Source organism: Sinocyclocheilus anshuiensis, unplaced genomic scaffold (genome assembly GCF_001515605.1).
Source record: "Sinocyclocheilus anshuiensis isolate Anshui unplaced genomic scaffold, SAMN03320099.WGS_v1.1 scaffold723, whole genome shotgun sequence".
NCBI lineage: Eukaryota > Metazoa > Chordata > Actinopteri > Cypriniformes > Cyprinidae > Sinocyclocheilus > Sinocyclocheilus anshuiensis.
In genome coordinates, this window is record NW_015551048.1 from 154,344 (window position 1) to 180,041 (window position 25,698).

Below are 25,698 nucleotides of genomic sequence, written 5' to 3' on the forward strand. Positions count from 1 at the left end.
ATGTTAACTTAATTAGTTATGAAAAAATAACGCGATTAAAATATTTTAACGCAGTTAATGCACTGGCCCCGCCCACAGGCCTGTACGTCATCTTACATTTCATACAGTTGACAAATATGATGCACGTCATCTTACATTTCATACAGATGACAAATATGATGCAGAGCAACAACTCCATAAATGCAGTTATACCATAAAATTCAAGATATTGGTGCAAAAATGCTCCTGTATGAGCATTTGTCTCATATTTATATCATATGATATCATGAGCAGGGAGGGCAGTATTACGTGAGTGCTGATTTTGTCCCGAATATCACGAGTTTAAATGTGACTTTATACAACAGTTCAGTAAATAAGAAGTTGATGTTGTGTTATATTTTAAACACAATATTATGTTATTGCTCAATTTTGCAGAGAACATATTACCTTTAAAGCCACGGCAGAATTGTTTCGCGTCTCCGAGCAGCACAGCGGTGTTTAGTTTCTGAATGAATCCGCGATTTGAACGAATCATGTGAATCAATGATTCAAAGTCCCATTCATAAAATGAGCCGTTTACTGAATTCCTGAATTAATCATTAGATTGATTGAACAAATCGAATGAATGAATGAGTGACTCATAAAGACATTTACCACCACCTGCTGGCAGATTTAGTTTCTTATTTAAAGTATAATTTCATAAAGAAAAAAAATTAACATAAAAACATTAAAGGGATAGTTCACCCAAAAAATAAAAATTCTGTCATCATTTATTGACCTTCATGTTGTTTCAAACTTTCTTTTGTGGAACATAAAGGAAGGTATTTTGAAGACTGTTGTAACAAAACTGTTTTGGTTACCAATGACTTTCATTGTATGAAGAAAAAAAATACCAAGATGTTTCTTAAATTATCTTCTTTTATGTTCCATAGTTTGAGTTAGGCCGTTGTAGCCTAAATGTTTATGTGTAATAAATTGTATGTTGAATCAAATAAAGTATTTCTTTCTAAAGCTACAATGTGTAAAGTCTACTTGATACTCTCTCATTTAACACAAAAAAAGTATTGAACATGCTTACTGAAATTTATTTAATACTTCGTACAGAAGCCTTTGTTGGTAATGACAGCTTCAATGACAGCTTTACTTTCTTTCTCTGAAACCAAATGAGAGTTTCCTTGGCTGTGTTTGGGATTATTGTCTCGCTGGAATGCCCACCCTCATTTCATCTTCATCATCCTGGTAGATGGCAGCAGATATTTATCAAGAATGTCTCTGTACATTTTTCCATTCATCCTTCCTTCAATTATATGAATTTAGCTGAGTTTTGGGGTGATGTGCAGTGCCATTTGACCTCCAAACATGGTGTGTATTATGGCATCCAAAGAGTTCAATTTTTGTCTCATCTGACCAGAATATATTCTCCCAGTATTTCACAGGCTTGTCTAAATGTTGTGCAGCAAACTTTAAACAAGCTTCAACATGCTTTTTCTTCAGCGATAGAGCCTTGCGTGGTGAGCGTGCATACAGGCCATGGCAGTTGAGTGCATTACTTATTGTACTTATTATTTTCTTTGAAACAATTATACCTGCTAATTCCAGGTTTTTCTGAAGCTCTCCACAAGTGATCCTTGGCTCTTGGACAACTCTTCTGATAATTATTTTCACTGCTCTGTCAGAAATCTTGCGAGGAGCACCTGGTCGTGGCCGGTTTATGGTGAAATTATGTTCTTTCCACTTCCGGATTATGGCCCCAACAGAGCTCACTGGAACATTCAGAAGTATAGAAATCCTTCTCTAACCAATGCCATCAGTATGTTTTGCAACAATAAGGTTGCGAAGGTCTTGAGAAAGCTCTTTACTTTTGCCCATCATGAAATGTTTCTTGTGTGACACGTTGGTCATGAGACACCTTTTTATAGGCCATCAGTTGGGACTGAACCAAATAATATTAATTTCCACTGACAAGAGGCAGGATTGCTTTCTAATTACTGATATATTTCAGCTGGTGTCTTGGCTTTCCATGCCTTTTTGTACCTCTTTTTCCTCATGTGTTCAGTATTTTTTTCCCTTTGTCATTCTACTTTATTACACAGAACTTAATTTCTGAAATTATTTGTTTTGCTTTCTTTGTATGTATGGATTACTTGGATTGTTACCGTCATCTGGTGAAAATTTCATGTCAACAGCACATTTAGAAATATTTACTGAGAAAAATGATGATGTGTTCAATACTTATTTTACCCGCTGTATATATATGAAGAGTTCATTTGCAAAAATTGATAACTCACATTTTTTTTTATTGCGCATTCCAAGTAATATCAATGAAACTGCAGTTGGGTTGTTTTGATTAAGTAATAATAACTTAAACAAATACAGGTAATTTACAAAATTAAAGTTCAATGAAAGTATGTTTTTTTTTTTACATATTAAAAGTTAGTTTTATAGCAGAAGCAGATAACTCCAACAGTCGTTTTTTGACAAGAGCAGATAACTCCACATTTCATGTTTTAGAGTTTAAAAAAACACTTGTTTAATCTTTGTAATCTCCTCAGATGACAATGTAGATGCCTGACAAACGTTGTTGTTGTTGTGATCATAAACTGTATGGATGCGATTTTGTATGGAGCTTTTCCCTCACCATTCTAACGCGCTGCTTTTGCAAGGTTCCGTGAAAACGTTTCAGCGTTTATTTTCCTTTTTTGCCCTGAAGACGATATTACAGGTTCATCAAGCTCGTCGAAATTATCCATCCTCGATCACTTTTAGTCAGCTTTGACGAAACTCCTCTCAGCTAGCATGTCTTTTCAAAGGGAAAGTAGCCTTGTCATCTGACCTGAATACAGCGCGCTGATTCGCTAAAATTCGACTTATCGGCTTCTTTTCAAAAACAACAAGGGCGCTTGTCGGCTTCTGCAGTAAAACGTGAACTCGCAATGCCTTGAAAGTGGACAAAACCGGCGTTTTTGACAAAACGTGTTTAGGGATCAGATCGTGCTATAAGTGGAGAATAATGCACGGCAATCAGCTCTTTTTTTTTTTTTAAAGTGGCGTTTATCGGTTTTTGCAATTGAACTCTTCATATATATATATATCCTTCACAATTCAGAAACTCATAAACAATAAACACATCCAGCAAGTCTATTACGATATATCCACCTGTCAAACCAGTAATTACTAACCTGTAACGCTAACCGCACCCCACAGGTAAACATTCGCTTGAGCGTGATCATTATGAAAGGAGTCATTAGGATTTTTTGGCTGCCACACCTGGGGGCGGAAAGATGTAAAACAGGCAGCCACTGCTGCTTGGCTGGATCGACCACTTTTGCTTTCCTGCTGGGTCAAGCCAGCCAAACTCTAGATGGGACTCCAGCACTGTAACCTGAAATTCATCTAGCTCTATGAAGGAGATGTTCTCCTACCCCTGGAGTAGGAGGAGGTGTTTTCAGTACCCAACAGAGGAGTGTTTCTCAACAAAGTCAGCTCAGACAGGGTCAGGGTTGGAGGCCACAGGTTCATTTCACTGACACTGAGCAGATATTGTGCAATTACGATTTGCTTGCTATCTTTCTGGTATCTATAACATTCATTGTGATGTGTGAAATGTCATTAAAGCATCTTGAAACACTCTGTCTGAACGAACATCGTGGACCAACGCTAAATCCATCTTGCTGACACATCCGTTGAGATCTAGCTACAATTGCCATGTTTTTGTCCAGAGAATTGAAGAAGTGCATTCCAAGCCAAATCAGAAACACGAATGGACTCCTTGAAGGTTTTTGTTTGGCTTGTGCGAGTAACTCACACTTTTCCTCACATCTGTCTTTGTTTTGGGTTACACTGGTAGACAGCTGGGGGGTGTCTGAGAAAAGGCTTTGTTTGGTGTCAACAGCTGGGGGGAATGATTGGCATGCATTTGAAGTAATTGGGGACCCTGACTTGCCAGCCGAGAGACCACACAACCAGCAAGCCCAAACTCGCTGAAAGCAAGTTCGCTTTGTCTATGTTCGAAACTGTTAACTATCTTGTGTGTATGAGGACTTGTGCATGTGTCTGTGTGTGTGAGGACTTGTTTTTGTGGTGGGACCAAAGTAGTGACATTGAGTGTTGCTGTATAGTTTGTTTGCAGATATTTACTATAAACACTGCAAGTTACAAACTCACTAAGTGCACACTAAAAGACAAAATAAGCAACTGTAAATGAATAGGTCACCCAAAAATGAAAATGTACTCACCCTCAGGCTATCCAAGATGTACAGTTTGTTCTTCATCGGAACAGATGGGAGTAATTTAGCTTTGCATCACTTGCTCACCAATGAATCCTCTGCAGTGAATGGGTGCCGTCAGAACGAGAGTCCAAACAGCTGATAAAAACATCACAATAATCCACATAAAATGAAAAGCTGCATGTTTGTGAGAAACAAATTCATAATTAAGACATTTTAATTGACTAGTCCATACAGGGCCGTCCTTAGCTGACGCGGGACCCGGTTCGAGGTAGGGAGCGGGGCCCCCCTTGGTCCATTCGCAATTGCATTCCGTGAGGGGGGAGTGTCCCCCCTCGTGTCCCCCTTCGTGTCCCCTTGGTCCGTTCGCGATCGCAATCCTGGGGGGGGGAGGGCCGTTCGCCGCGGGGCCCCCTCAAGCGCGGGGGCCGGTGCGACCGCACCAGTTTCACCCCCCTATGGACGGCCCTGAGTCCATAATATTTCTTAAACTTAATAATCATAAACTTTCTCTGGTGAAAAAGTCCATAAAAGTGTACTCTCAGTGGCATTTTATTTCATTAATATTATCAGCAAGTACATAAAAAAAAAGTAAACTTTAAAGATTTGAAAGCATGTTGAAGGTCACGGGAGTGATGTAAGCAGACGATAAACAAGCTCCTCCCGAACTTTTGTTTAGTAGTCCATATCTCAAACTGTTAGTGTTCTGAGTGTGATTAGTTATACTGTGTCTCTTCCCATCTGTTTTCTATAATCTCTCGCCCATACTATGAACGACATCAGGTTTTTAATGTTATCCACTGACCTTTCCTCTCCCACAGGAGCCTTTTCTTTTCCCAAATGATCTCTTCTCTTCTGACATCATGTTGTTTGTGAGCCAAACAATTTCATAGCTCACATGCAACACTTACCGTTATGGTGCATGCAAATAATTTTTAACAGGTCATGATCTTGAGCTTGTGAATGGAATGTCACTCATTTGTCATGTAATGGACAGCAAGCAGAGAGAATGGCAAAGTTTGAAACCCCATTTCCACACAGCGGTGTGGAAACGTTGCAATTCAGTGTGATCGTGTTCCTGTGGACAACATAAACAGATGTCTTTTACATTCAGAAAAAGCACTTGACGAGAAGGAACTGAAGGAAATGTATCCATAAATAGGTTTTAATTTTGTAGCAGTGTTAGTTACTCTTGTCTGTTTTTTGTTAATAAAATTGTGTTGATAATATGGAAAGAGGCTCTACAAGTTGCAGATATCTTACAAATCCTTCAGATTGGTCAGTTGACAAACTTCCTCCAATTTGCAATTTATTTACTTCCTTGATTGTTCTTTTACTCTTAAGGTGAAATTCCTTAGCAGGGACCCGCGGTAAAAGAGAGAAGAGTCACCTGATGCTCCCATACTCACCTCAAGTGACATGTAACCAAAACTCATAACATTAATTTGGTGCCACATGTGAGAACCACTGTCATGTGGTGTCAGCATGCAGTACCATTAGTATTTGACTTAGCAAATCCTCAGGTTTACAGAAAAGGACATAATTTGCTTTACTGCAATACACTGTAGAGTTTCCCTGTGTCTCAGTTTCATCTTTGAAATATACGCTGCTGCTCATCCGTTATTCATAAACACTTTATTGCAAGGTCTAATCACAAATATGCTGAACAGAGTTTAGAACAAACAGCAACTTTAAGGAACCTGGCAAGAACCTCCAGAGTGTGTAATGAACTATTTAAGTTCAACCCTCACCACGGAAAATGCATATGACGGTTATGTCACGGGTAATATGAAGTGCTGACAATAATAAAAAAGGGGCAAACAAGCCCCAGAGCGCTGAGCGACAGAACTGCAGCAAAGACTCTTGTGAGAGAGCATGATGGAAAAAGCCAAGTGGTGAAAAATCATACAACCCTAAAGATAACATACCAGTGCTGTTAGAATCTCATGCCGTATGTGAACACCTGTAATAAAAACTGTAAATGGTCTGGGACTCATAATAGGAGTCAGGTCAAATTTATTTGTGTAGTGCTTTTCACAATACACATCTTTTTAAAAGAAGCTTTACAGTAAGTCATAATGTTTTGCCTATAATATCTTAAATCTTTAACATAGATCACTTTTTAGAGCTGGATAATATGGTGATATATAACAATGGTATAAATGATCCTTCAAATTTTGATTTAGCTATAGTATATTTATTGAATTCATTTTGTGTAGCAGATACATTGCCTGAACATTCCAATGTAAGTCTATCGCTTTTACCGGGAGAGCAATTTATGACATTTTAAATAAAAATATTACAAGCTCAATTTTTTTAAAAGTCAAAACATTGACATGGGTGAATAGTTCACAAGACGATCTATAATATGCATTTACATCTTATTAAAATAGAAATATTAATCTGTTTTGTTTGAGGCAAGAGTAAGCAGTTCTTAAAAAGTAATAATTAATATGAAATAAGATACATTTTCATTTCAAATAGTAACATCTCGGTACACAGACAACACAAATAGACAGAATTATTATATTGTGATCTTTATTATGGTTGAAAATGACTCATATCATGATAAGGATTTTGGTCATGTGTATTCTGAGTTTTTTTAGTGTCCAGATACTCTTATTTAGATTATTTCTGTGGGCCCTTAGTTTTTTTTACATTCCTTTGTATCGCATTTCCTGTGTTCACGTTTGTTACCTTAGTTCCTAATTTTATTTTATATATACACTATATCAGCCACAATAACAAAAGCGCCTGTCCAATATCATGTAAATCCCCCTTGTGCTGCCAAAACAGCTCTAAGTCGTAGAGTCCACAAGACCTCTGAACGTGTCCTGTGGCATCTGACACCAAGGCAATAGCAGCAGACCCTTTAAAGGAATAGTTCACCCAAAAATGAAAATTATCCCATAATTTACTCACCCTCGAGCCATCCTAGGTGTACGTGCCTTACTTCTTTCAGACAAACATCCCGTCATATGTCGTAACTCGACTCTCTCGTGAACACATGTACAGTAATTGCTGGAATCCAGTGATAATAGATTATAAGTTTTAAATATGGATTTTTTTCTTACATTCTTCCCCATTGATTCACTTCAGAAGGCATTCATTAACCCAATGGAGTCGTATGGATTACTTTTATGATAGATGGGTGTGCTTTTTGGAGATTCAAAAACTCAGGCACTATTCACTTTCATTACAAAGCTGGGAAGAGCCAGGATATTATTTAATATAACTCCGATTGTATTCATCTGAAAGAAGAAAGGCATATACATGGATGGCTTGAGGGTGAGTAAATGATCATTTTCAGTTTTGGGTGAACCATTCCTTTGAATCCTGTAAGTTGTGAGGTGAGGCCTCCATGGATTGGATTACACAAATTATCGTTACACAAATGGATTGAAATCTGGGGAGTTTGGAAGCAAAGGCAACACCTTGAACTCTTGTTCCTCAAACCATTCCTAAACTATTTTTGCAGTGTGGCAGGGTGCATAATCCTGCTAAAAGAGGCCACAGCAAACAGGAAACACTATTGCCTTGAAGGGGTGTCTGTGGTCTGCAACAATCTTTAGGTAGGTGGTGCATGTCAAAGTAACATAAATGCCAGGACCCAAGGTTTCCCAGCAGAACATTGTCCAGAGCATAACACGCCAGCCTGCCTTCTTCCCATAATGCATCTCTTCCCCAGGTAAACAAGACATGCACCCAACCATCCAACTGGTTTAAAAGACAACATGACTCATCAGACCAGGCAAACTTCATCCATTGCTCCATGGTCCAATTCAGACACTCAGCGGTGGACATGGGTAATCTTGGGAACTCTGTTTGTTCTGACACTTTTCTATCATGGCCAGCATTAAGTTTTCAGTAATTTGAACTACAATAGCTCTTCTGTGTAATCGGACCAGACTGGGTAGCCTTCGCTCCCCATGTGCATCAGTGAGCCTTGGGTGCCTATGACCCTGTCACCGGTTCACTGGTTGTCCTTCCTTGCCCCATTTTTGGTAGGTACTAACCACTGCATACAGCCCACAAGACTTGTCGTTTTGGAAATGTTCTGACCCAGTCGTTTAGCCATCACTATTTGGCCCTTGTCACTCAGATCTTTTCGCTTGCCCATTTTTTCCTGCGTCCAACACATGAAATTCAAGAACTGGCTGTTCACCTGCTGCCTAATATATCCCACCCCTTGACAGATGCCATTGAAATTATACAATCAATGTTTTTCACTTCACCTTTCAGCGGTTTAATGTTGTGGCTGATCAGTGTATAGCACTCTGTTTCATTAATTTAATAGTCGGTTCTTATTTGATATGGTGGGTTGATATTGGTTGGTTCTTTTTTTGAACATTTGATGGTTAAACTGTTTAGCTGTTATATCTGCGTTTGCCTTCCTCTGAACAGAATATTAAAAAAAGGGCTGCACTCTGTCTTAAAATTGCATGTGTCAGATGTGTTCAGCTGACTTCTCAGAAAAGTTAGCAAGCTAGTCTGTTTTTGATTGATTCTGGAACTCAATTTTTCAGTTTCCTCTGTTTTTTTTTTTGAGGCAAATTCGTCTTATATTGCAGACAGGATTTCACATTCGTACCCTGTGTACAGTATATTTGTAGAGACCCATAACACTAACCTTGCAGCAGCAAACATAAATCTCACAAGAGTTTAAAAGAATGAGGTTCTAGACATAACCCTATTTTCCTGCAATGTTTAGTTCCAACTCTAATCAAACAAACTTTAACCAGTCAGTCAAGGTCTTTGAGTTCACTTGAAAATGACAGGTGTGTTAGAGCAGGGCTGGAACTACATTCTCTGGGAAGGTGGATCTCCAGAAGCAGGATTGAACATTTCTGATTTGGAAGAACAAGAGATATGATCATTTACCGTACCATTCCCCCCCCCCCATATATTTACCGTATTGGCAGCAAATTCTGTTGTAGCACAAAACCATTTGTCTCCTTCCTACTGATGCATCTCTGATCAATCTGATGGACAGAGTCATGCTCTGTGTTCATAAATTACATATCTCTGTCTCTGAAATGCACACACATACACAGATTGAACATAGTGGTCATCTAAAAAACAAGATTTTTTGATGACCTGTTGTGCAATTAGTACTTAGTACAAAGAGTTTTTTACTTGTTTGTGAAAAAAATACCAAAGCAATTTCAAATAATAATAATAATAATGTAGCATCAGACATATTGTTGAGTGGAGTCAGCCTTGACAGCAGTGCCAACCTGTTGGGATTTAACATTCGCTACACAATTAATTAACAAGTACACAATTATTCATAATCATCATTCATACGAATGGGAGATGTAATAACACTGATTATTCTGGGTGTAGTCCTACCTTAAATTTTAAATAGGCAATTGTCTTTTTAATAGAAGTTTTGCAACACTCGATATGTCGGCTTTAGTTAGAGTAAGTTCTTAATAAGTCCTGTCTAACAGTTAAAACAGCCGGTTTGTTTACTTCAAAATGTGCATGTGGACAAGCTGGAAAGTCTAAAAAAATATGATTTATGTATTTCTTTCTTTCTTTTTTTCTCTCTCGATTTTATTCCTTATAAAAATTGTTATTGAAACATAATTGTAACATTTTATCATACAGTTACCATAACATGAATCATTTTAAATATGTTGAATGGAGAGTAAGATTTTACAGTTGCAGCGAGGGGAAGATTTACCATGAATAAAATCATGAAAATGAGCTGTGTGAAGATTCTTCAAAAATTATCTTCTTTATGTTCTATGGAAATAATGTGGTTTTGGAACTGAATGAGGTTTAGTAAATAATGAAATGGCAAGTTTCCTTTTTGGATGATCTATTGCTTGAAGAAGTCAAAGGTTTGTCCAGAGATAAAACTTCAATGTAAGATTTATTGTTAGTCTCTGTTGACATACTGTAGACACTGTGAGCGGTCTGTCAAATCTATACAGTTTTGGAACAGGAACACACATAAAAGCTCACACATAGCTGAGGTGACTTCATCTTTCAAAAGCCTGAATACTTGACTGCTCTCCATTCTCACACATCCAGGCTTGCCCTCCAGCACTCTGGGTAAAAGGCTAAAAATACTGGGCTGTAAGCCATCGCCAGTAGCCCAGGGATTAGTGGAGCTCAGTGTCTCTGGCAGCTCTCCAGTTCCATAGTAGCTTTTGTGTTTCAGATAGAAGCATGTCTCAAAGACTTCTCAGAGGCCAGACATGAAATTTCTGTTTTGTTTCTGTGAGATCTGTCAGTTTCTTCGCGGTTGCTTGAATTCTTACAGTCCAACATATCTCTGGTCTGCATATTATTGGCTGATAATGAACTCTTAATCCTCTTTTAAAGGACTGAAGGGTAAATGCACAAATGCATAAGTTTTGCTTTGGGCCAGAAATAAACTTTATGCAGGAAATTTGTAATTAAGTTGCTCCGCCATGACAGTAGTTGACTTGAAAGAGGAAAATGACAATAGAAGACTGTATTAGCTATTGTGGCAACAAGTACTTACAGTAAGTTGCATTATGAATGGTATTTTGAAACACGCAATGTCACGTGCAATTGAGGTTGTGTAGCTAGAAGTGTTTGTGTTCACATAATTTGGGACAATATGTTTTGGGCCTCATACAAAGACTGCATTACTAAAGTTTCAGGCATAGCCATTAGAAAGTATGAAGTTGATTAATCAATACAGCCATGAACAATACATCTATTTTAAAGCCTTAGTTTAACTGTTGTGTCTTTGATAATAATTAAGCAATGGTCGCCTGTGAGTGATTGCAGTTTGTACCAAATGTGTACCATTAGTATTTCTTTGAAATGAAGTTTGATACTAATGAATGAAGTTCACTTGTAGTGTTAAACACGGCTGTTGCAGAGGGATAAACTGTCATTATAAAATAAACTATGGATGTGGGTGTTGTTAATATGCCTTGGCAAGTCTTTGCTTGCCTAGTTTCTGTTCCTTAACTTGTCAATAGATGTCAAATTGCTGCAGTAAACAGATTCCTTACACTTAGCTTCAGCTTACAAAGATTGTGTTTGTGTTCATTTAAACATGCTGAACTCATGCCTCGTCAGGGCTCCCGAGAGAAATGTCTCACAGACCTGTTGAAATCGGTGTTATGTGTTCAGAATTTCCCTTTAGTACTTGGAATGAAACCTGTAGACTGTATTTTTGGCTCTCATAACCATTTGCATCATATATTTTATTTTGTCAGCTTCTCTGCAGAAGCGTCATTGCAATTGTTTGCTTATTGAGGTTACACTTACAGTCTGCCTTCTCGTCTGAGCTGTACAAGAAGACATCACAAGTATATTATAGCCACTATATGAGGATGTAGTTATAATGGAAAGATACACTTTGCTGAGGAATTGAACATTCCTTTTTTCCATTTCCAGAGGACCGTAGTATGCTGGTACGTTGACGGTGGTCTCTCTGCGAGGTGTAATGTCCTAATTGGATTATGCAGTTGCGGTTCCCTGACAGCAAATTATTCGAACAACCTGAACCCCTCGTGTTTTCAAGAGATGACAAATAATGTAAGACAGCATTTTGGCATACACCTCATAATTAACTCCACTCGAAAATGTTCAGACGATATCGCCAGGTAGTATGTGACCACATAGGTCAAGCTCATTCATGTAGTGATCAAGAACTTTGTGGTCATGGCTGAGCACCCCACACATTCGCTTAAAAATTCCTGGGAAAAGCAGCTGAAGTTACTCTTTTTTTCCCCCTCAGAATCCCCCCATTTTGTCAACCAGATCTCACAACAAGCCTGAAGGTTACAACTTAATAAAAACACAAGTGGACCCCCTTATATTTTAGCATGAAGTCACCTTTAAGCAACTGAATAAACATCATGTTTTTTCTGTGTCATGATTTCCTTATGAGGCGGCTCAGAATATATTGCATGAACATTTGGAAATTTAGCTGCATGACAAGAATCATTATCTAGTGCCAAAAAACTTCCTCAGCAAAATTACATTAAAGTGATCAGATACATCCAGTGCTGTCATTAATATCAACATCTGCTGCTCTGTTGATCTATGTTTTCTGGGCTTGTAGTTAATAATAGCCAGCAACTATATTAGGAGACAAAAGTGGCAGATTTAAAGCTATAATCTTCGCTGTAATAACAGATGTGTTTTAAGACCCGAGTCTGTGAGTTTTGTAAATCCATTTATTTCTCTGCCTCTCGTTGAATGTGTAAAAGGAACCCAGAAATTGCACATAATGAGCTACTGCCCTGCCAGTGCTGTCAATTGGTGTGACCAATATGGTCATTAGCTGACAGTCTTGTCCCCTGTATGTGTTATGAAAGTAACTCTCAGTTCTCCTCGTCACAAACCGCAGAATGCTGGTTAGATATTCGCCAGCTATGCGGCAGACCCAGCCAGTGTGTTTTATGCTTGCATGCTCTAAAATAAACTGACAAAAGAGGTGCTGCTCCATCGCATGCTGCCTACACCATGTCTAAAACATGAGATATTGGCTAAATACTGGTAAATAAGTATATGTGTCTTTCTTTGTTCTTAGTTGGTTGCTGATATTTCTGTTATTATTGTCGGTGTTATTATTACTATTATTGTTCTTAATTCTTAGGGTTAGGGATTTGAACAGACCCCCAACTTTGGTGAATGATAAATAAATCTGTCTGTCTAAAAAAAAGCCATAGAAATTTGGCTGTTCTTGTACTTGGGCCACCGAGCAACCCATCAAAATTTCAGATCTTGAAAAGGGCTTGAAACAAACTGGAAACCCTGTTTGACTTGTGTTTTCCATAGGGAATTAGACACTTGAGAACATTAACCACATCAGAATTCATTCTTGCTATCGAGCTGACAGGATGCACATAAAAAGTGCCCAAAGCACCCATCATTCATTTTTAATTTCTGGCGGTGAAGCCAGGCTTGTCGTTTCACTTATTTAATTATAGTAGTTTCTATTTGTCTGGACTGTGATAGTATCACATATAAGACATGGTCACACTTTGTGCTCATTTTACTTCCATTCATACACATACAGACAAGAGAGATCAGCAACACAAGCTCACACAAAGAAATGTGGCATTTTACTGCATAGGAAAGTTGAAGGTTTGGTGAAGTTCAAGTTTGATGTAGGACCAATAGACAATCCAAACATCAAAGAGCGACCTCTTGGCTTAATAAAAATATTCAAGCTGCAAAGGTTTGCAGTGTTATGCATAGATTATGTATTTTCACATTTTGTCTGTCTGTAAAAATGTAGCAATTTTGCAGTCCAGTGTGACTTGCTTCACACATTTTTACATAAAAGTGTAATATTTCATGAATGCACAAAAAGGCTTATCAATCTATAATAACTATTGTCAGTATTGGACCCAAATACTGTGATATGATATTACACGCAATCATTTTTGTTTTGGAAGGGTGCCACTATAAACTAATAAACCTACGGGTCAACCTCTGCAGCTTATCAGCTCATCCAAGTTTGAATTGCCATTACTTGATATAGAACAGCTGTAATTTCAGGGGAAAAAAATATACGAAAGAAAAAAAAGTGTACGTTTGGGACCAGAATTTTCTTATACAACTTTGTGCCCAGTGCCTGTTAGTGATGAGTGCTCTGCTTTTTCAAGTAGAAACACATTGTGTTGTGGTGCTTATGTGGGTGCTGTGAAAGTGAATTTGGCTTTTAACATTTTCCTGTTATAAAAATTAGTCCCATTGGCATTACAATATCCTCCTCCTCAGTACAAAGTTGTATGTGTAACCCATTTCACTTAATAACAAACTTCAATAGATGACAAATTGATTTTCTTATGCATGGGATTTCTTTTTCTTTGAACGTGCATTGGCAAAACATACAGCTTGACTCAATGTGTAGAAACCTGTGTGCAAACACTAGGATTAAGGATTGGTGGAACTATCAATATCTTATACCATGGTATGAGAACATTTATATCACAATAACTATTGCATATCACAGTAAATGTACTGGAGATAGAGCAATAACGGTCTGTATATTAAATGATTGTCTACTTTTGGACTTGTCTATATTTGCGACACACCCCTTTCTAAATGGTAAAGACACATCGTATCTGGCCTTTTAACAATTCCTCAGTAACGGTGATTGTATTTGTCTCTCTTGTAGGCTAACAGGTAATGAACCCCTGTCCATTTTGCCACTGAGCTCACAGCCAGACGAAAGGGCGGGCAAGGCACACTACAAGCTGTGTGATCGACTCAAACTGGAGAAGAAACAGCGCAGAATGTGCAGACGGGACCCTGGCGTGGCCGAGACTCTAATGGAGGCCATCAGCATGAGTGCCTTAGAATGCCAGTATCAGTTCCGCTTTGAGAGATGGAACTGCACCTTGGAGGGCCGCTACAGGGCTAACATTTTAAAGAGGGGTAAGAAGTGTGCAATCTATACAATGCCTATACAATATTGCTGGTTTACTGACTATAAGTAACTTTGCAAGTAAAAGTCAACTTATTCTACTAACCCTAACCATAACCTAATAGTCTAATACTCTGATGAGAGTTAGAAGCCGTTTACACAACAACGTTTTCAACTAAAAACCTTTTATGCCTTTTGGCCGTTCATTTACATGACAACAGCATTTTGGAAGTCTGAAAATGCCAACCCAGGCTCACTGAAAATACGTGCTTGTTGCGACGTTTCTGCAACATTGATATTACGTACCTTATTGCATATTTTGCCCAGTTTCAACGTGAAAGGTCCAGTGAGTGACGCTAAAACGTGTGTTCAATACGTAACCGTGGCCACATTTTTATTATGTTGATACACGTATTGCGGCATTTTTATAACGTAGCTTCAGGCACGTATTGGAGCAGTTCAGAATTCAAGTGTCTGGGGAGTGTCGCCAAAAAAGGTTAATGCCCTATCGTGTTGGAGATACTCCCTACAACAAACCCAACCCTAAACCTATCTGACAGTGTTACCGAAAGCAAAAGTGATATAAAACACATTCGCTGATGCAACTGTGCTATTTTAACTTCCTTCTACGCAGGTTTGAGCTGTTTTGTTGAACCGTAGTTTCACAGGACTGTACCGGTGAACCTCCGTACTGGAGCGCTTCACATCACGAGTGCAACGCCGTATCGCATGAGCAACCAAGTAACTACTACATTATAAAACCCTGACATGTGAAGCTGTATATGTGATGCTAATGTTCAAAAGAATCCGTTTTCAAATCTCACAGCATGTTAGAATTGTTTGGAAGTCATAACACAATGTTGTGCAGCAATTGTGCGAAAATTAGGCTTTCTTAGGATAAAGGCTTTACTGCCTCTAGTGTTCATTTCAACTGGAAACTGCAGCGATTTGTACTGTACGTATAGGTACATTTTCTGAGTTGTGCAGAAATTTATAGGTAGAGGCATGTATTTCCAATGAGCCTGAGTAGGAAAACGCAAACTTTTGAAATAGGGTTGAATGCAAGTTTTTGAAAACAATACCAGTATAGTCTCCGTGTAAACTATAAAAATGTGAATTTGTGAAAACTGTGACATCATGTGCACAGGTATTATGTGTTTAGTCTATAGGTGAGTTTCTTTATGCGTGAGTATCGCCAGCTACTGGCCTGGCATGCTTAATACAGCATTTTAGTCGTTTTCAGATCCATGAGAACAGGGATAGTTTTCGCAAAGTTGTCACCTGAGAAACTTTTCAAAAATGCATAGGAAAAACTTTTCCATTTTATAGTACATTGTTGTCTTGTAAATGTACCCTTAGCTGACAGGTAGTTGCAAAATTACTAGTTAGTAGAATGTCTAAAGAGGACTATCAAAATAAAATTAAACTGCTTATGATATTTTTTTTTACAGTTTTTTTTTTCAGGTTTCTTTGATGAACAGAAAGTATTTATGCAAAAACAGAAATATTTTGTAACATCGTAAATGCCTTTACTGTTATTTTTGATTCATTTAATGTGTCCTTGCTGAACAAAAGTAAGTGCAAGGGGGCCTTGGAACTGTTACTAGCGTTCTCTGTAAAATCACAGGATTGAAGGTCAGGAATGAACTATCGGCTGCCTCCTAATCTCCATGTTCCTCACAGGCTTCAAGGAGACGGCATTCCTCTATGGCCAAAGCCTGCAGCGCTGGCCGTATGGAGCGCTGCACCTGTGACGAGGCTCCTGATCTGGAGAACCGCAAGGCTTGGCAGTGGGGAGGCTGTGGAGACAACCTCAAGTACAGCAACAAATTTGTCAAAGACTTCCTGGGTAAGAGATCCAACAAGGATCTCCGCGCCCGGATAGATATGCACAACAGCAATGTAGGAATGAAGGTAGGCTGCTAAGATATATTAAAAAGTATGGGGATCATGGGACTCATAAATAATGTGAGAAATGTTATGTGACAGAAACATGCATGAGAAACGTTATATGCATGGAGTTATATGCATATAGTATACTGTAAAGAAGGTGATTGTATCATTTATCTTTCTTTCTTTCTTTGTTGTTTACTTTCTTTCTCTGTGGTGGTTAAATGTTCAGCTTCATAAATTATTTAGGGTCACTCAAATAGTCTGTAAAGGTCCCATTTTAAATCACTTAAATTGGCTATTTAATTCAGTAATTTATAATAAGTGCCCATTAATCAAGGTTAGGTTTCCCTTACAGTCTAAAGAGCACTAAGTTTGTCCAAGTCTTCCATTGTTTTTGGTAAGAGAAAGAGCCGAGGTAACATTGAGGCCCTCGTAAGAGAAAAAAAACAAAAACAAAAAAAAAGGAACAGAAAAAGACCCATAACAGAAAGCCAAAGTAAACTACAGGTCTGGCACCAATAGATTGTCTCATGTTGTTAGTTTTAGTTGTAGAATGAATATAAATTACAGCAGCGCTCAGCAGACTTGCCCTCTTTGCTCAGTCCATCTCAAGTAGTCGTCCTCAGGCCATTTTGTCTGCGATAAGAGATTTACAGCACTGAATATTTTGGTCCATCTGCACATGTAAGGAGGTGTATGGGGTTTGGGGTCAAATCCCATATGGAGAACAAACTTGGAATGTGCTAGCCTCGGCATCACCTGCATTTTAAAGCTGACGTTACACATTTTCCTCTCCCTCCATTGTGGTGGATTTGCAGTTTCTGTTGAACTAGTCTACCACTTGTTTAACACAAAATGTCCAGACAGCACCTTTTATATGCTTATCTTAAAGTTCACTTTCTTACAGAAATGTTGAATGGATCAAACACTGTGGTTGGCAGTGCTCTGTGCATAACGTGAAATTTAAGTACCTCTGTCAGTTGTTCAAATTTTGAAAGCTCACAGAATCAACGAAACTAATCCATCAACAATGCTTGTACCATCAAACTTTAGCATTTCTTCCCAACTTAAAACATTTCACATTGACACTCATTTCAGAACCTTGATCAAATCAATCAAATCATAACATTGGTTTTTTAAATCATGGTAAAAATGAGTAGTTACGAAAAAAAAAGAAAAAAGCAAAATAAAGGATTGAATGAAAACATTTATTTTAATGTGTCCTTATTATAGTGTAATTATACATTTAAGGACTGAGGAATATTAATGAACAACATGTACTTAGGATTAGAGTTAGGGTTTGGTTTAGGGTTAGTTGCATGAAACTGCACATAATTTACTGTTATTAATTTAGTAAGTAGATGCATTACGGGATCTGTTAACACTTTAATTTACAGTGTCCTTGTTGTACGTTGCATTGACAAGAACACTGTAAAATAAAGTGCTAACAAATCTCGTTATCCTGAAATTTTCCTGATGGAATATTATTTGTCATTTTCTATAAAACTATGCGTTAAGAGCAATGCAACAGTTACATATCATTTTGAGCAGTTGTTTCGATTGATAGTTAGATCATTGTAATGAAATCTTAGCAACTCATCAACAGTCATCTCAGATGTATTTTGAAATGTTACAGTTTCTACAATCCTTACGACCCATCTCAGTTCTGAGTTCTTAGGTCACTTTTTCAAAACTCTTCCCACTTTGAGCACAACAGCAGTCTATGTGGGCTAAACTGTGGATCATTTATCATTGCTTTGGCACAAAATGCATTCAATGACTACAGCTTTCAAATTACATTAATTCTTCTCTTACTCAAACACAACCACCGCCAAAACTACCTACCTACAGGCCAATTTGCACATTTATATACTCTTTTCAAAACTGTTGAACTTAAGTTCAAAACCAAACATAATACAGAACTGAATAAGACAGCAATTTGCTACATTTCTAGAATGCTACCATATTGAAACACATTCTACTAAAACAAAATACTGTCAAAACAATTAGATGTAGTTGAACACCCAAATACGTGTTAGACTTTTAATAAATCAATGCAAAAAGGGACAACTTTGTGATGATTTTGTACTGTTGATGTGATGAAATGTGTCCTAGTGATCATAAAACTCGGTAATTGTGTTATTTTGAATAGGTGATTTTAGTTCAATGAACAAATGAGCTTAGGTTTTTGTGTGATGCATCCAAGCATTTGGAGAAAGGTTGTGAGTTTTGTTGTTAAAAAATAAAAAGGTTCTGACATTAGTGACAATAAGGGTTGTAAAAAACTGTAATGTTTAGTATACATCTATGTGGAGCAAGATGCAATTTCACAAAGGGGCTACACAGTGTGATGCAACATAAACAGGAACAAATGTTGTGTGTCATAGCTAGGTCAGGCCATGCATAGAACTGAATTGGCAATGAAGACATTGGATTTATGGTTTTTCGCTTGTTAAAAACACAATGTGTGTCATTGTTTTGTTTCAAAATTATAACATTTTCCATTTTGTATATGTATTGTGTAAACTATATGCAACCCACACTGGTAAACTCAAGAACGACAATTTTTAAATACTGTACTCTATTGCATATATCATTATAAAACCCACATATATCACATTATCATATTTTTAATACATTTTTAATACTTTTAATATTTTAATACAATATTAAAAACATCAATAAGCCTCCACTTTGCGTCTTGTGACTAACAATTTAAGTTACCACAGCCATCATAATAATTACATATTTGGTCAACCTTTTCTTAAAATTGCATATAACTGACATATTTTAAAGCACAGCTTTTTAATGTCAACTGATGCTGCTTTTGATAAAACCAAAATTACGGCAATTAGGTAAGAATGACGATAACGCCCTGCTCCTCAGTGGCCTGTATTATATCTTCGGTCTTTGGTTGGGAAGGTTAAAAGCAATCAAAATATGTGGGAACATCAAAGTCACTGCCTCAATGTACTTTTGAAATACTTGTTTTGTAAATAGCATTGCCCATCTGTTTAACTGACCTATACAGATTTTTCAATACGAGGGGCAACATAAGGGTTCGGTAAACACTGCACGTACCGTGTCTTTGATGTATCGCAGCTGAGCGCTGTGCTGTGTCTGCTGAGGTAATTGGAGACGTAAATGTTGATGTTTGGTAAAAATCTCGAATGTAATTCCTTTGATGTGTGTAGTCTGACTACTTTTAACATTTGTCCCGCACAGGTGATCAAGGCGGGGGTGGAGACCACCTGTAAGTGTCACGGAGTTTCGGGATCGTGTACCGTGCAAACATGCTGGAGGCAGCTGGCACCCTTCCACGAAATCGGCAAACAGCTCAAGCAGCGTTACGAGACTTCAATCAAATTGGCCAGCCCCTCCAATGAGGCGACTGGGGAGGGGGAGATCTCCCAGACCAGATCCCAGGGGCAGCAGCCCTCTCCGGGCCCTCGAACGGAACTCATTCCCCGCACCTCTGACCTTCTTCACATCGAGGACTCGCCGAGCTTTTGCAGGCCTAGCAAGTATTCGGCAGGCACCATGGCCCGCAAATGCTACAAGGATAAGAACTGTGAGGCCATCTGCTGCGGCAGGGGCCACAACACTCAGAGCCGGGTGGTGACGAGACCGTGTCAGTGCCAGGTGCGCTGGTGCTGCTATGTTGAATGCAAACAGTGCACACAAAGAGAAGAGGTTTACACCTGTAAGGGGTAAAACCGTCACGACCATGCAGAATAACTCTCACCAGTCTGAATGAGTGGAAGGCAAAAAAAGAGGAGAAGTGACAAGTTGTCCTGGTCTCAAAGACATCAAGCTAGTTGAATGCACTTTTTTGAGAGGTTTTGCAGGGCATTTTTTCTGTTTTCCATGTGGAGCAGCGTGAAAGCTGTATAATATACCAAGCCTAAGGGAATGGTCTACAGCTTTGAGAGACACCTTGGAACTAGATTAAACATTTCACGGTGTAATTCGTCTGCCAAGATATCAATCAGCAGTGAAGTCCTGTCTTGGACAGACAATTGTTTGTCCAATGATTTGACAGTCTCTGAATAATAGCTTCAAGCCGTACGTGTGAGAGTATGTGTTCGTATGTGACTTAATTCCAACTTGGAGACGGAATTTGCAATGAAAAAATGGTGGCGTCAGATTTATTCTACATGCACATGTATCCTACACCCACACAAGAGTGTGTATGCATATGTACATAGATAAAATTACATTATAATTCTATTATATACACCACTTATCTGAGTATGTTAAATAACCACTAACCACACAAATGTTTTATTGCTTGTGTGCTTGCATTCACTTTGTGTTGTAATTCTCTTCGACAAGGCCCTTAGGAAAGCAATACTTTTTTTGATTTGTTTTCTTCTGTGGATATAATTTATGGAACATCTCAAGGAACAGTCCTTGCATGGAAGGAATATGCGCTTTTCCTTCCTTTTTGTTTTTTTATTTTGTTTTCTTTTTGCTTGACAGAGGAAATCTTTGCCAGTCTATTTAAGATTTAACTCGTCCTTGAACCAACTCTACAAATGACTGTTCAGGGAACATGTGAAACCACTATGTGCCGTTGGATGGTAAAAAAATCTCAGAGATATCGCAAGGAGCGTTAGTCTCCATGATTTAGGCTTCCACTTGACGACAGATCTGTCCATCCAGCTGCTGATTCATTGCTGTAATAGTTGCAGCAGTGCTTTTCAGGACAATGCTGGTTAAATATGAAATATGCCATGGTTCATGGTCACTTTACATTCGGTCTGTTTCACAGACAGCTGGAGGGAGCAAATAAGAGTTGAGAATAAACATGACAGCAAATGTGAGACACAAATTTGCACTGCAACGAAAAAATAATTTTCGTTGTTTTCCCCTTTTTGCATTGTATTTCTAGGGGGGAATAATTAACCTCAGAGCTAATCTAATACACTTCCCAGCAGATACTGATGTTGGAAAATTACGGTGAACGTTTTTTACATTCAAGTGTGGATGATGTACTGCTTGACTGTGGTTCTCTCTTGTCACATTGTTAACTTTTACTCAGAAATTTATGATGAATAACCATGTTAATCAAAAATGACTGTTTCATTGAATCTATTCACAATTGTGGAAAGGCTGGACGTGACATATTTTTATGACTATATGGACATAGAAAGAAGTCCATATATCTCTATTGTAAAATACAAACACTGAAATTCCATATTTTTGAAAATTATTTAACATAACAGCTTGCATGGAGAATGCGCTGTATGACCAAATGACAGGATCTAAGTTTCTGATCAGACTTTTAATCATTTAAACGCTCTGTCAGTTTAGTGGCTGCACAAACGTATGATTTTGTATTCAGATCGCCAAACTCTGTTGAGATCCACATCGTGTAAATACAATATACAGAAATTAAGATATGACAAAATATATATGAATGAATTATATATGCTCTTTTATTTTGTTAGTTTAGTGTGAATGAACTACTGAGTGAGAGACCGACAACAAGAAAAATGGCACCATTCACGCACTGAAGCTTGGAAGCTCTTTTATTTATTTATGTATTTTTTTTTTAAGTTGTAAATAGCTATGGTTATGTTCCTGTGGCATACAGACAAAAGTGAGGCACATGCATAAGGCTTTTGGACAGAGGTTTCCAGAATAAAGATGTTTAGACCTGTCTGGCTAAGTAGAGGTACGTTGTTGTTTTAAGTTCAAATTCAAACGCAAACTGTTTTTTTTTTTAAACTTTATGAAGTGCCAAGTTCAGTGCTTTGTAAATAAATGTTACAATTTTACGTAATTATCCTTAATAGATCTCTGTGAAAGTATGCATCATCTGGAAAGCACTGTATTTTATTTACCTTATTTGTGTCAAATCTTTAAATAAGCAAATTTACTTTAAATTTTTGATCAAATGTTGCAGAAACACCTGATGGATAATTCAATAAGGAAAGTTTTGGTGTTGCATTGAAGATGGGCGAATGCTCAACTAAAAAGACATCTACATAAATAGACAGCACTACAAAAAAACATTACATTTTTCATAGTAAAAAAATCTTAAAACAAGACACATTTACTTTTTTGCAATTTTGTGTTAGATCTAAGCCTTTTTGCTTCTCAAGTAAGGATGTTCATATATTTGCCATGAGAAAAACAAAAATGCTGATACTTCACATTAATATTAAGAAAAAAACATTTTCAGTGAAGATTTTGATGCAAATGTTGAATACAAAAACCAAGGGGTGCAGGAAATAATTCTGTCTGAGAAGGGATTCAATTTTTCTTTCATTTAAAGTAACGAGCTGAATTCCAAATAGTTATTTGATGGGGAGACATGCCAATTAAAGAATGCATAGAAACATAAACATAGACTTTAGCACGCTAAATGGAAACCATAATGGTTTCCCAATATGCCGAGTTTTTCACCTGTCATGTTGTCTGCCCACAGCAGAAGTGAACAGAAAACAGCAATGACATGCATATAAAACTCAATTCTCCTCAGCTGCCCTTTCACATCTGTCCTGATTCACTAAATATGCTGACAAACAATGTAGATATCACATATAGTTGCATTTTTGGCATGCTGCATGTTCTCAGTAATCAGTAATATTTTTTTTTCATTGACAGAAGGCATTGTGAAAGCATATGTTATAAGTTTCTTTTTGATGTTGTCTTGGTTCCTTATTCTTACTTTCCAATGCAACCTGTATAAAATGTATTTGGTAGGAAAAATGGACACAGAGACAAACTATAACTTATTTTGAAATGTTTTATGAGCATGTGTTAATTGTACATTTTGTAAAGTTCAAGATGATTTTCTATATATTTTCTCTGTCTTGCATTTGGCTTGCTATTGGGTATTTGCTTTATGGGGTTGATGTATACGCTTTTTTTTCTTCTTTTCTACAACATAATTGCTCCCGATGGTTGAAAGAAAACATTTCCCCCCAAGATAAAGAACAATGCAAACCCTCTAAAATTCAGTTCCACTTCTATGTCTGAAGTGCAACTTTGTCCTTATTTATTATAAGGAAAGTATACCAAAGATTAACAATATTTAGTATGTAAACAACACAAAACTACAACACCCACAATAAGACTATACATGTCCCAGTTAGCTGTAGCAATCTCATCATTTGCAGCATAAAGGCTGTAAAATATTATATGATTAAATGACTAATTGTATTATACTATTTTATACTATTTTGTTGATTATATGAAATAAACATAACTAGCAAGTCAGTTGATTGTTTTAGACCTACATTCATTGAGAGTGGATCGCAGATACTTAGCATTGAACAAATGCACAGTAATTTTTTCCATAAATTCCAATGGCTTGGTCACTATTCTGATTTTTGTCAGGGTTTGTGCAATGCTGTAACTATTAAAAGGCATTCTTTTTCTTTTAAGGGCAGAGTTTTTGTCAGTAGTTTGTCTTTGTCCACTTTTTCTTGTCTTATGGGAAACTATTTTCCTCTAAATTATTTTCCTCTACCTCATGTGTATAGCTTGTAGGTATAAACTGATCATGAATGACTGGTAAGAATGTATTTAAGTTATTTAACATCTTTGTATAACAAAGGCAAGAAAATCTGAAAATAAAAGAGTTTTTAAAAGAATGTTGAGATTTTGTGTTTCTGATTTCACAGGAGTTTAGATGTGGGTATTTCATTTATCTGAAAATTGGTGATCAGAAATGACTCATTTATCTTGGTGAAATCAACTTTAAAATAAAGAAATATGACCAAATGTAAAAAAAGAAGAAGAAAACAAAATCTGATCAGCATTACTAAAGGTAATCCTCTCTGCTGGTTAGTTAAAAACCCCTTTGGGTTCTGTTGGATTTCATTCAGCTATATTATATTTTCATTATTAAAAAAGTAGCCTATGCTGGCAGGTTAACATGTAATATGATATTACAAACCTTCTGGTCTTTTACTGACCCCCTTTCCTCTGAAATTTGGGAAAGCTACACAATCAAGTGTAAAGACGTCATCAAGGAACTGGGAACATGAAACTGATCAACATGGTGTGTTGCATGTCTTTATCCTATTTTGGGGGAACAGAGATTAATTACAGGCAGGAAACAGCTGTCTCAAGGTGCTTTTTTCAATGACAGATTTCTGTAATGACTTTATATTCAATGGCTTTCATATCTGTAGCAAAGTTCACAACCTTGGTTCAGTTAAAGCCATCCGTTTCAAACTCCTGCTGGAATAGCATCTTCCAATGTCCGGTTGTAATCGGGGATGGGATTGAGACTGTTGCCACCAGAGATGTAATTAGTGAGAATTGGTGAGCTGAGAGGAAGATGTACATCTGGGCAGATGGACAGGACACGGGGGAAAAAATTGTATAAAAAAAGTATACAATGATTTGTAAAATATGAAACAGCAGAAAAGCATTTATATGCACCTCTCTGCTTACACGTTTTTGCAAACCTGTTCCATATCATGCTGACATGACTCAAGAATCTCTGATTATGTTGAATCAGAAGTCAAAGAACTTTGCCAGATTATGATACTAACTCCCCACTGAGGATCTTTTGTTCGGTCAACAGCCTCAAGTTCTTCACCAGCTGTGTAAAGCCTTATAGTGAGAGAGCTCTGAGTTTCCCAATAACACTCATGTGCTAAGAACATAAGAAAATTGCTAATAAATGTGACTTGGTATCAGAAAATCTAATTTAGCAATTCACATAATTATTAATAGCTCACCCTTGGGCTTCCCCCAACTAAAGATTTATCTAGTTGACTAATAGTCATTAATTTAAGCCATTAGTTAACTAATTGCACGTTCATTGTTCATATTAATTTAATTGCTTGAATATGTACTGGGTGGGGGGCAGTGGTGGACGAAGTACACAAATCAAGTACTTGAGTAAAAGTACAGATACATATAATAAAATATTACTCCAGTAAAAGTAAAAGTACTCCTTTTTCAATTTTACTCGAGTGAAAGTACAAAAGTACTCGATTTTTTATGTAATTAAGTAAAAAAGTACTGATAGATAGATTTATTTTGCAATTTTATATAGGCTACTTAATTTAATTTTATATTAGCACATATTTTTTATACTTTTAGCAGCATCAGTCGCGCGCGCGGTTCTAAACGGTTCATTTAAATCAGAGAGTTGTCAACTCGAGAACAGCTGCAATCGGTTAATTCTAATTCGTGAATGAATCGTTTGGTGCGATTTGCGAACCGATTTTAAAAGGTTAATTGAAAAGAATCAGT

General features: G+C 37.4%; 1 pseudogene; it reads left to right on the plus strand.

The window, feature by feature from the left end:
• The window catches only part of LOC107661907 (protein Wnt-9a-like), a 29,862-nt pseudogene extending 8,271 nt beyond the window's left edge, over positions 1-21,591 (plus strand).
• The last annotated feature ends 4,107 nt before the right edge of the window (positions 21,592-25,698 follow it).